This window comes from Pteropus medius, unplaced genomic scaffold (assembly GCF_902729225.1).
Source record: "Pteropus medius unplaced genomic scaffold, Ma_sr-lr_union100, whole genome shotgun sequence".
Lineage (NCBI taxonomy): Eukaryota > Metazoa > Chordata > Mammalia > Chiroptera > Pteropodidae > Pteropus > Pteropus medius.
Genome location: NW_024340849.1, coordinates 42,096,276 through 42,108,625, shown reverse-complemented (window position 1 = coordinate 42,108,625; position 12,350 = coordinate 42,096,276). Strand labels below are relative to the sequence as shown.

General features: G+C 35.9%; 1 pseudogene; it reads left to right on the top strand.

Annotated features, from left to right (window-relative positions):
• On the top strand, window positions 1-752 carry LOC120588044 (chromobox protein homolog 3-like; annotated as a pseudogene).
• Window positions 753-12,350: the final 11,598 nt, after the last annotated feature.

The following is a 12,350-nucleotide window of genomic DNA, read 5'->3' as shown; positions in this document are numbered from 1 at the left end:
TAAATATTTATGTCACTGTATCAGTTATCTATTGCTACCTAAGTTATAGTCTGTGACAACGAGACAAGAAAGCACACCCTACCCCAAAACCTAATGTCTTCTTGCACAGTTCCCCAGATCTTCCCACCCCAGGATATGGCCCCTTTGAGGTGATATACCACAGACCCAGATCAGAGGGGCTGAGAGGCAGTGAATAATAGCTCTTTACGTCCGCAATTAAAAATGGTTTCCAATAAAACTATATTGTGAAGAATGGGAAGGAAACAGAATGGAAAAGATGAAAAAGTCAAAGAGGTAGAGCCTGAAATTTTGCAGTGGAAAATGTATAGGACTGATGTGTAGTAAATGGGAAGATAGAGTATTTCTTAAGTGGAAGATATATGCAGATACTGACAATACTTGAAAACATGAAAATTTAAATTGTCCAGAGTTAAATGAAGTATTTAATTCTCAAAAGCTGGTAAAGAAAAAGATGGTACAAAAAAAACATCTTTATCTGACAGTAAATCTAATGATAGCTAATCAAAGAAGAGATGCTGCTGACAAACCAAGAAACTTTCACAGCATTTTTGATCCTGAACAAATAATTGGTGTCATAGACAGTAGTGGAGAATTAATGTTTCTTAGAAATGGAAAGATGCAGATCAAGTAGACTTGGTGCTGGCAGAGGCAAATATAAAAGTGTCCTCAAATTGTAATTGCTTTTTATGAAGAGATAAACTTGGCATTCTTGTTCAGAAGATGCTCAATAATTGTTTATATATACATACATATATATGGTTTTATGATTTATTAGTGTGAAAAATAATTACATTCTAATGAAAATTAAGTTTGATTTGTTCGTTTTGAATAGTATAGAGGGGATTATTGGGTTGCTGTTCATTTTTGTTTTTTTTTTTTTACATTCACCAAAACAAAGTGACATTTCACAACGTGAGCAAGTCTATGTTGTTTGGGGATTCCATCACTCTGAGCAACACAAGAAACAGATCACCTCAAGTTAAAATGAAAATCTTCCTGAAGATATAACCTTTCAAATGAAAAAGATAATTCTGTAATTAATTGGACAATTTAAATATTAAGAGTTTAATTGGATAATTTAAATATGATGTAAATAATTTAAATTGGACAATTTAAAGCAGCCTTATTAGAATTCCTACCTACAACTATAGTCATATAAATGCAAGTTTATTTGCAAAACTCCCTGAAAGGAAAAATTTTTACTACCGACAACCTCCCACTCAGACGAGAAAACTAAACAAATACTGGTGTGTCTAATTAGCCAAACAAGGCTTAAATGGGCATTTAAATTTCCTTCTAGAGAACCATTCCTTTACAAAAAGTTGATATCCTTGTGCTATGTATATTGACTAAAAGATCATGATTCATGGAATGTCTTTGCTCATGAAACTAATCATGATGCTACTGTTTAGCATCTAGTGGCCTTAATTAGTGAACAAACTTTTGCAATCTAACTTATTGATCTGTATGTTTCAGTTTTTTCCCCAACACATTCCTTACATATAGGCTCAGTCTTTTCAGTATTTGTGTTACAGGTTCAGCAGAAGTCAGGAAAAACTAACTTTGTAGTGATCAGAATGTGATAGGACTGTATATTACTTACTTTATTGTAAATTTAACAGTGTTCAGTAAATAGTTTTACATGAAAAAAAAAAGCTTAGTATCTTCAAACAGGAACCATTTATTTGCTCATGATTCCATAAATTGGGCTGAACTTAACTAGGCAGTTTTGCCAGTCTCACCTGAGATCACATAAATAGCAGCAGTCACTTGGCAGCTTGACCATGGTTGATCCTTGATGGTCTCACATGGCTGGCAATTAGCTGAGCCTGTTGAGAACTGAAGCTCAGTTCTCTTCTATTAGTCATCTCTAATAGCGTGGCTTTTTATTTGGCTGTCACAGAATTTCAAAAGAAAAAGCTCCAATGAGCAAGTGCCTATCAAAGCTCTGCTTGCTACACTTTTATTGATATCACTGGCCAAAGCTAGTTACATGGCCAACTCCTTGAGTGGTTCCCTCCCAACAACAGATAGAAACTTACAGAAAACGCTGCTGATTTGGAGAGTGTTGATATCTGTGTACTGTGGTGACACCAGCTTGAAAAAGCATTACAAATACAGGATAGTTGGCAGAAAGAAGGGGGAGAAATACAGTCTTCTTAAGATCTGCTGATAAGATTTCCCCAAAAAATACCTAGAAAATAAAAGGCAAGCAAAGTCAGTTTTTAAATACTCCAGTCTTCTCAAATTTGTTATTTTTTAAGTATACACTTTTTTCCCCCCAGAAAATGTAACGACAGCTAAAATACTTACTTTCTGTAATACGGTTTATGATTCTGAACCCCAGTCCACCAGACTGGTAGAGAACATCTTCTGTTTCCAATTTTAACAAGTTCCAAGCTTTGGGTGGTGAGGGGAGAGGTTCATTTATGTCTACACAGACCCCTTGGATCTGATGACTTCTTTTTGCCTTGGTGCCACTTGGGACATAGGAATCACTTGCAAAGCTTCTCTTGAACCCTTCTGACTGGATGCTACTATACAGCTATTTAGGGGAGTAGGGAATTCCATAGAGATAGTACTTACCAGCTGTAGGGGAATTTTTTTAAATTTAGACAAAATCCTTTTCTCTTCATCTTTCTTCAAGGCACTCTAAAGTCCCTTTCTCATTTTTATTCCCTCTCTAAACTCTCTACATTCTTCTAAAAACAGGTTTTTAGGAAAAAAAAAAAAGACTTTCCCAGGAGGAAAGTATCTTTTCTACCTTGCAACCAGTTTTAGTTATCAATTGCTGTATAATTACCTCAAAACCTAGTAGCTTGAAACAATCATTTTCTTAATTTGCTCATGATTCTGCAGTTTGGGCAGTGTTTGGTGGAACTGGACCTTCTCTGTTCCACCTGATATCAGCTTGGGCAGTTCTTAGAGGAGTCACTTCCAAGATGCCTTATGTATCACATGACTGGCAAGTCGGTGCTGGTTGTTGCATGAGAGCTCTGCTGGGGCCTTCAGATCTCTTTCCCATACTTCTCCTCGTGGTTAGGTTGGGTTTCTCACTGAGAGGTGTCAGGGTAGTCAGACTTCTTATATGGTACCTGGCTTCCTTACCCTAGAGCACAAAAGTGGAAGCTTGAAGACTATCTTAAGGCTGAGGACTTGCATTGACACAGCACTGCTTCTGCCACACTCCACTGATTAAAGGTGGTCACAGGGCCAACCTAGATTGAAAAAGAGGGACTACAGAACAGGCAAGAATATGAGAAGCATGGTTCTTTGGGGGCTACCTAAGTTATAGACTGTGACAAAGAGACAAGAAAGCACACCTTACAATTTTCTTGAACTGGGTAGGGAATTGGTGGGGTTAGTTAAGAGAAAACCAAAGAAGGGGGAAAAAATGGTAAAATATGTTAATATCACAAAATATATCTCTAGCCATGTAGGATTTTGCCAACTTTCTTCTGATGCATTAGCTTTAATTTCTATGTCACTTGAGGAACTAATTTTGAATAAAACATCTTAAAATGTTTTAATTACCTGTTTAATTTTGTTTTCCCTTTAACAATATATGTAGTTGAATGTTTTCTTTATATATGAAAAATGAAACTTAGCATTTGAGTTCTTGAATTGCCACTACTTCTACAAAGTCTTTGCATTTTCTTGTTCAATCTAACATTCTTATATTTATATCATGAAATATTTAATACATTTAAAAGAGTGTATGCTATCTAAATGTCTGTTAAAAGACAAACACATGCGTAGCCACCACCCAACTTAAGAAAAAGAGCTTTCCTCACACTTTGGAGGCTTTAGTACGCCCCTCCCAAAATTCCATCTTTCTGTTACTGAGGCAATCTCTATTCTGAAATGTGTAGGTATTTTTGCCTTCTGTTTACAATAGATTATTTGGTTTTTGAAAGTTTTTGAATGTATATACTGTAAAGGAAAAACAATGCGCTCCTATTTTGTGTCTCATCTACTCAATATTCTACTGCAACGCTACTTCATTTCTGGCAGCAGGTGTATGGATTTTCACATATCAAGCAATTCTGTGACATCAACTAGGCATCCTACAGCTTAATTCAATTCTGACACTATCTACTTAGAGAGAGTGTCATGTCTCTTTTCTTCACTTTTGCCCAATTGCAAATCCAGGTTGTTACCTGTGCTTCTGACCTAATGACTATAAATTGGAGGTCGCACAACATATTCCACAGGTTCAACTAATGTGTTAGATTGCTCACAGAACTCAGGAAAACAGTTTACTTACTAGATTACAGGTTTATTACGAAAGTGTTAAAATATAACAAATTTCAACCAAGTAAATTTGAAGATCTAATAGTATTTATTAAGTGATTCATGAATCAGGCATCATCCTATCTAGTAACTAGAAGTGTGCTCCAAGGGGTTGAAAAAAATGGAAGATTTTTATAGAAAGAAGGGCAAGGTAAAGGAGCTATTAAAGAAAGAAAGAAAGAAAGAAAGAAAGGATTTGGGGGAGAACTGATTTCTTTCTTTCAGGGGGTTGGGGAAGTGGGAATGGAAAGAGCCCACATGGCAAATAACCTCATTGGTGTTGACCAGAAAATTCCAGACTGGTTGATTAAGATTATGTTTCCGGGAGAGGTTGAAACTGCAGTTAGATCAGGTATTAGGTTTGGTAACATGGGCTTTTAGCATGAGCAATGCCATTTGGAGTCCGTGGGTTTCTCTTTAACAAAAGGATATAACTCAGGAACAGTTAGATAGAACAGATGAGTAGGACAAGGTATAGGGGAAGGGGCATGGAGCTTCCATGCTCCCTCTGGCCTCTTCCTTTTTGCAGAACCTCCATGTGTTGACCAATGCAGAAGTTCTTTCAGCCCTGTCCTTTCAGGTGTTCATGGAAGCTTCATTATGTAGGCATTGGCCATTGGCGACTGATTCAACCTCCAGTTCTTCTCCCTTTCAAGGATGTGGGGGTGTGGGGAAATGAAAAGTTCCAACCCTCTAATCCTAGTTGGTTCTCCTGACGACTAGCCTCCAGCCTTAGGGGCTTTCCAAAAATCCCCTCATTGACATAAACTCAGTATATACAATATACTATATTGTTTATTGCCCAAGTTTAACAGATAATGCTAAATTATTGTCCAGCAGTATAATGAAGAGTTACTGTTGCTTCATTTCCTTGTCAACACTTAAGAGTATTTTCCTTTAAATTTTTTTTTTTTTGTCCATCTGGCGAATGTGAAATAGTAGCTTATTGTAGTTGTAATTTGCATTTCCCTTCTTATAAATGTGATTGAGCATTTTCCCATATGTTTATTTCCTAGCTGTGTTTCCTCTTATGTGAAATTCCTGTTTATGCTCTGTGCTCATTTTTGAATGTGTTTATTGGCTTTTTCTATTGATTCAAAGGAGTTCTCTATATATTATGGCCACTAAATGTTGGTTGATTATATATTTTAGCATTTTCCTCCAGTTTTTGGCTTGCATTTTTCCTTTCTTTCTGAGATTTTTAAATAAACAGTAGTACTTGATCTTGATATGATCGAATTTACCAATTATTTCCATTATGATTTGTCTCTTTTGTAAAATTCCTCTACTACCAAGGTTTTTTCAAATTTTATTTTTATTTTTATTATTTATTTCCTCAAACACATGCCACCAGTTTATTGAACAAGCTTAACCTGATAGGATTCAATTTAGCTTTTTCTTCTACCACAGTCTTCAAAGGAGTTCTGCCTGACTCCTTTCTTGCTCTTCGGTGATTTCTTCAGACAGATCTCAAGACCTTAATCATTTCTAGGTACCAGAACAGTACCATTTGGTCATAATAAAAGTTCAAATCTAAACCCAGGCTTGAATCTCACAGCCACTTTAAAATTTCTTCCTCCTATCCAGCTCAAGTCCGGTGTGGGGGTTGAGACGGTGGGGACAGGGGCATGGTTTGTTCTTTCATTCTTCTTGTTTTGCCTTCTCCACTTTCCCACCTCTCCAGCCTTCTTAAGGATACTTTTTGTTGTAAATATTGCCTCTCCTTCATATTAGCATTGTGCTGTCAGTTTTGTGTCTGCATTCACTGAGACAAAGGCATAGTTGGCCACTAGCCTTTATGACCTGTGTGTTGGGAAGGTGATTTTCCTTTTTAGTTGGCATTACTTCTTGGCTAAACTGTTGCACTCGCCTCCTCACTGGCTTCCCTGGCCCCCACTCATCCCAGGCCCTCTGCCAGGTTGATGTTCACTCTGGAGGCTCCCTGGGTCCTAGTTGTAAAAACAGGACTTCCAACAAACTATCCTCTGCCCTTAAAGGCACAGGACAAAGAGAAGGAAGCCCAGGACTGGAGGTTGCAGACAAATTTTATTTTTAAAGTTTATTTTTTTCAATTTTTTAAGTTTAAGTCTTTAATTTGTATGGTGTTGATTTTTATGTATGATACTGAAAAGGAATCCAATTTCATTTTTTTAAATGAATTAATTGTCTGAGCATTATTTATTGAATAATCAGTCTATTTTTTCCCTGCTAGGTCCTGTGTAACTTTTTTTCACATACCAAATTTCCATAAATGCATGCTTCTGTTCTTGGGTTTTCTAGTCTGTTCTTCTGGTTAATTTTTCCTCCTCTCTGCTAATATTGCACTACCTTAATTGTCTAAATTTATTATGTTTTGTTAACCTATAGAGCAAACCATCTCAACATGATCTTCAGGAGTGTCATGTAGTGGTTTTTAAGTGTCGCTGCAAGAATGATGACTTCCTCCTCTTTTTGCTCAGTGTTTTCTCACTTAAGAGACACTTGAGATTGTGGTTAACTGCATTTCCATGATAGCAAAACTAATAGTTTAATTGGCAACTTAGTATATTACAAGATTTTTAAACTGATTTGTATTGATTAGTATTGTGCTTGAAAAACTGCTATTGCCTCCACATCAAGCTCATTATGAAATCCCACAAACCCTTTTCCATATTGCCCAAACTTACCCTGTGCATTCCAGCTCAATTATAGCACTAATAAATTAGGTTCCCCAATAGCATTTAAGGACCAAATTTTCTAATCACTTGCTGCTTGTTCAAAAAATTTCTCCTTCCCATACAGATTTAATGCAATTCCATTCAAAATCTCATCTGCATTTTTTAAAAGAAATAGAACAAAAAATCATCAGATTTGTATGGAAGCACAAAAGGCCCTAAATTGCCAAAGACATCCTGAGACAAAAGAACAAAGCTGGAGGCATCGCTCTGCCTGACTTCAAATTATACTACAAAGTGACAATCATCAAAACAGCATGGTTTTGGCAGAAAAACAGACACACAGATGAGTGGAACAGAATTGAGAGTCCAGAAATAAACCCATGTTTACATGGACAAATAATTTTTGACAAAAAAGCCAAAAACATACAGTGGAGAAAGGAAAGCCTCTTCAGTAAATGGTGCTGCAAAAACTGGAAAGCCACCTGCAAAGGAATGAAACTAGACTGTTGTCTATCACTACACACTAAAATTAACTCAAAATGAATTAGGGACCTGAATAGAAGACCTGAAACAAGAAATTGCATAGAAGAGAACGTAGGAAGTAAACTCAAGGACCTTGAACTTAAAGAGGATTTTCTGAATTTGACCTCAAAGGCAAGGGAAGTAAAAGCTAAAATAAATGAATGGGACTACATCAAACTAAAAAGCTTCTGCTCAGCAAAAGAAATCATCGACAAGGTAATGAGACAAGCATCGAATGGGAGAAGATATTTGCAAGCAATACCTCCGATAAGGGCCTAATATCCAAAATATACAAAGAACTCACACAACTCAATAACAACAACAGCAACAACAAACGATCCAATTAAAGAATGGGTGGAGGAACTTAACAAGACAGTTCTCCAAAGAAGACATATAAATGGCTAACAAACATATGAAAAGATGTTCAACATCGCTAACTCTTAAGGAAATGCAAATCAAAACCACAATGAGATACCATCTCACACCTATTAGAATAGCTGTAATCAACAGGACAAGTAATAACAAATGTTGGAGAGGATGTGGAGAAAAAGGAACCCTCATACACTGCTGGTGAGAATGCAAATTGGTACAACCACTATGGAAAACAGTACAGAGTTTCCTCAAAAAACTAAGAATTGATCTACCATATGATCCAGCAATCCTTCTACTGAGTATTTACCTCAGAGACTTGAAAACCCATATCCAAAAAGATATTTGCACACCGATGTTCATCGCAGTATTATTCACTGTGGCCAGGATGTGGAAGCAACCAAAGTGTCCTATGATAGATGATTAGTTAAGGAAGCTGTGGTACATATATACAATGGAATATTATTCAGCCATAAGAAGAGATGAAATACTGCCATTTGTGTCAACATGGGTGGACCTCGAGATAATCATGCTAAGTGAAATAAGCCAGACACAAAAAGTTGAAAATCACATGATATCACTTATATGGGTGATATAAACATAAAAGCAACAAATAAATAGGACAAACAGAGACTCATGGACATGGACAATGGACTAGTGGTTACCAGAGGGGAGAGGAGTAGGGGAAGAGAGAGATAAATGGGGTAAAAGGGGTCAAATATGTGGTGACGGAAAGAAATCTAACTATGGGAGGTGAACACGCAATGCAATATATATATGCCTTACTGTTGAATTGTACACCTGAAACTTACTGGAATTCGTTAAGCAATGTCACCATGAAAATAATAATAATAATAATAAATTAAAGAAGAAAAAAAAAGGAGCTTGGAAAGAGATGCTCTTTGAAGAATACCACAAGAAAACACCTAAAGATGAGACTGGAGCTGACATTTAACAAACCAGCACCTCCCCGCACCCATCAAACACAAATTATTAAAAGAGAAATTTGAACTTGGTGATGGATTATGTGTAAACATAAGGGCAACCCACTCCAAACTAGCTCAACTCCTAACTAGATTTACTTAGACTAGTGGTTACCAGAGGGTAGGGAAGAGGGGGGAGGGGAGAAGTAGATGGGGTAAAAGGGGTTAAATACGTGGTGACATAAATCTAACTATGAGTGGTGAACACACAATGCAATATATATATGCCTTACTGTTAATTTGTACACCTGAAACTTACTGGAATTCGTTAACCAATGTCATCATAATAAAAATAAATAAATAAATAAATAATAAAATAAAAATTTTAAATCTCATTTTTAAATTTTTAGAGGAAAAATTTTAAAAAGAGTATATTTCAAACTTTGTGAAAGTTACATGAATTTTAAAGTTTACTATCTTAAATAAAAAATTTTTAGAGAAAAAAAAACAAAAAAATTTCTCCTTCCTAAGTTTTCATGATTTTCACCCTGAACAAATTGAAAACATGATTCTGCTGATTTTGCATACACACATTTACACACACATTCATGCATATGGCAAAACTTTTTAAGAGGAATAAAATTGGAAACTTCCCCCTCTGAACTAGAAGTATGTGCTACTTTATCTTGTGATTTCTCTATCCCCTCTTAGCCAATTTGAGAAGCATGGCTATTAGCAGTCAGAAGCAACAGAAAAATTTTATATGTGTAAATGGCATAATTAATGTGTCCTAAAAATATTACTGTGGAAACAGTGTTTAAAAAGGACACATTTTGTGCAGACACCATTATGTACAGATTATACCTTATTTAGATGATAAATAAAGTGACAATTATTAAAAATCTATTATTATTCATTTATTCATCAAATATTTATTGTATGCCAACTAGATGGTGAGGATGCAAATCGGTCTCTATCTTCTTGGTGCTCATATTCTATAAAGGGAGAAAGAAACAATTTAGCAATTAAATATACAAAATGTCAGATGGTGATTGCTGTGCAATGGAGAAAATTTTTAAAATAAGGGAGTCCGAGGGCCAGAGGGTCACAATTTTGTAGAGTGGCCAGAGAACGTTTTCTGATAGCATGACATTCAAGCAGAAAGCTGAAGAAGGTATAGGAGCAAGTCGTAAAGGTCTATGAAACACATGTTCCTGGCTGGAGGTAAAAAAAATGCAAATATCTTGAATTTTGAATATGGTTGGCATTGTGTTAGAGAGAAATAGAGGATGAGACTAGAGATATAAATGGGGGAGAGAAGGAATAGTGGAAAGGATCTCATAGGTCACTGTGATAACTTTGGCATTCACCCTGAATGAAATGGGAAATATTAGAGGACTTTGAGCAGAGGTGTGATATGGTCTGGCTTTTTTTTTTTTTAGAGAGAAGTACTCTGACTTCTATGTTCAAGATAGACTGTAAGGAGCCAAATGTAGAAATCATCAGACCAGTCAGGAGGCTGATTGAATAATCCAGGCAAGAGATATAATAAGAGCTTGATATAGGCTTGTAGTGGTGGAGTTGAGTTGAAGTGGTCAGATTCTGGATATGTTTTGAAGGTGAAGCTGGCACATTTGCTAATGGATTGGATGTGGGGTGTGTGAAAAAGAGAGGAGTCAAGTTGATCTCCAAACTTATTGCTCCCTGGGAAGTGTAAGTGCATATTGGCATACACTTGACTACCCAGCTTCTCGATCTCTTCCTAAGTTTGGAAGATTCCCCATCATACAAATCTAGGTGCCAGACAGAGCACATCTCTGACTGAAAGTGTGGTTGCAAATGCCAGAAACTCCTCCCTCCAGTCTCCCAGGCTGCTGAGATGCACACATATGACCAATCAGATATTAATGGAGCAGCATTTGTAGCATCCAGCTGGTGGAGGCAGCAAAGGCACCCTTATCCCAGGGTTGAGTTGTGTCCACTGTGCAAGCGGCAACTGGCAATGGTGTTCTCATGAACCATTTCATGATTTTAAGTAGGCTGCTGGCTACATAGCTTTCAAGTGGGATTTGCCAATCACCCAGCAAATCCAAAAGTTACACAGTTTCCTAGTCAAATGTACTGTTTATACTTTTTAAAAAGTTCGAGATGGTTTCTTTTCCTTGTAACAAAAACCTGGAATGATACATTTAAAAATTGATATCCTTACTGTGAATGTTGTCATAATAACAATTGCCATTCATTGAGTGATTGAGGCACTTATTTCAATTACTTCTGCTAGGTAGATATTATTCCTATATTAAAAGTAAGGAAACTGAAGCATAAAGGATAAATCACTTGTCCAAAGTCATGTGGCTAGTAACTGACAGAGCTAGGACTAAAATCCAAATACATTTGGCTTCAAAGCCTGGACACTTACACACTATAGATAAGTACATTTGGGGTTCATATAGTATAGTGTATTGAGCCACTTTTCCATTAATTTAGTTCTTTATGTAACATCTGTATAGAAAGTATCATAAGTATCAAATTTCCTCGAAATCCCCTAAAACTGTAGAATTTAGTGCTGAAATATTAAGGTGTATCATTGTTTCGAAAACTTATAGTCTGGTAGGAACCATAAATATAATTCAAAAAAAATTCTAGTATTTCTTAGTATTGTTTGAAATTTGGGCAAGACTGGTTGTTTTTTGTTTGTTTTGAGCTCAATGTTTTATTTATTTTTTAAAATTTTTAATTATTATCATTATTTTGTTTTTTTAGCCCAATGTTTTATTTATTTATTTTTCAAAAAAATTTATTATTATTTTTTAACATTTTACTTTTTTATTTTTCTCCCTCAACACTCCCTTGTTTTTCTGAAAGTTTCAGTTTTAATAGATCTCTTTGATCAATTGGAAGTTGGAAGCAAAGTGCTGTATTAGCAAATACGCCAGGCTCTTCATCAGATGGAATCTCTGATCATTGAGACATTAGGTATCATGGCAGATTAGAAAGTCCACACTTTGGGTGCTCTTTTAAATAAATTAGACAAAGCATCTATAGTTACCTAAAATAAAAGGGTGATGGGTTTAAGTATGTGACACTTGCTACTTGAAAAAAATGTTACTTATCAATAAGAGGTATGGCTGAAAAGAAATAAAAGTGACTATCAGAAAAGAAACTGCAGTTTGTGAACCACTGTTATGCACTTAGAGCACTGCTTTAAAAAAATGTTGCTTACCAGTAAGAGGTGTGGCTAAAATGAAACTCATTATCAGAAAAGAAACTTATGGTTTGTGAGCTTCTGAGAAACACTCAGAGCCCTCAGGAGCATATTACTTACGCAGCACTAAAGAGGCAACATGATGTTAGGAACAAGAAAACTGAGCTAGGAGTAAGAACAGGTGCTTCCAAGTGCCAAACCTAACCCTTATCTAGCTATGCAACTAAGAGCAATTCAACAAGACTGAGCACAAGATTAATGAAGTAGAGATAAAAAAAAAAAAACGAAAAACAGACATAGAAACATAAATAACTGTGATGACTTATTGGAAGTATTAATTTGTCTATTCATTAATCCATT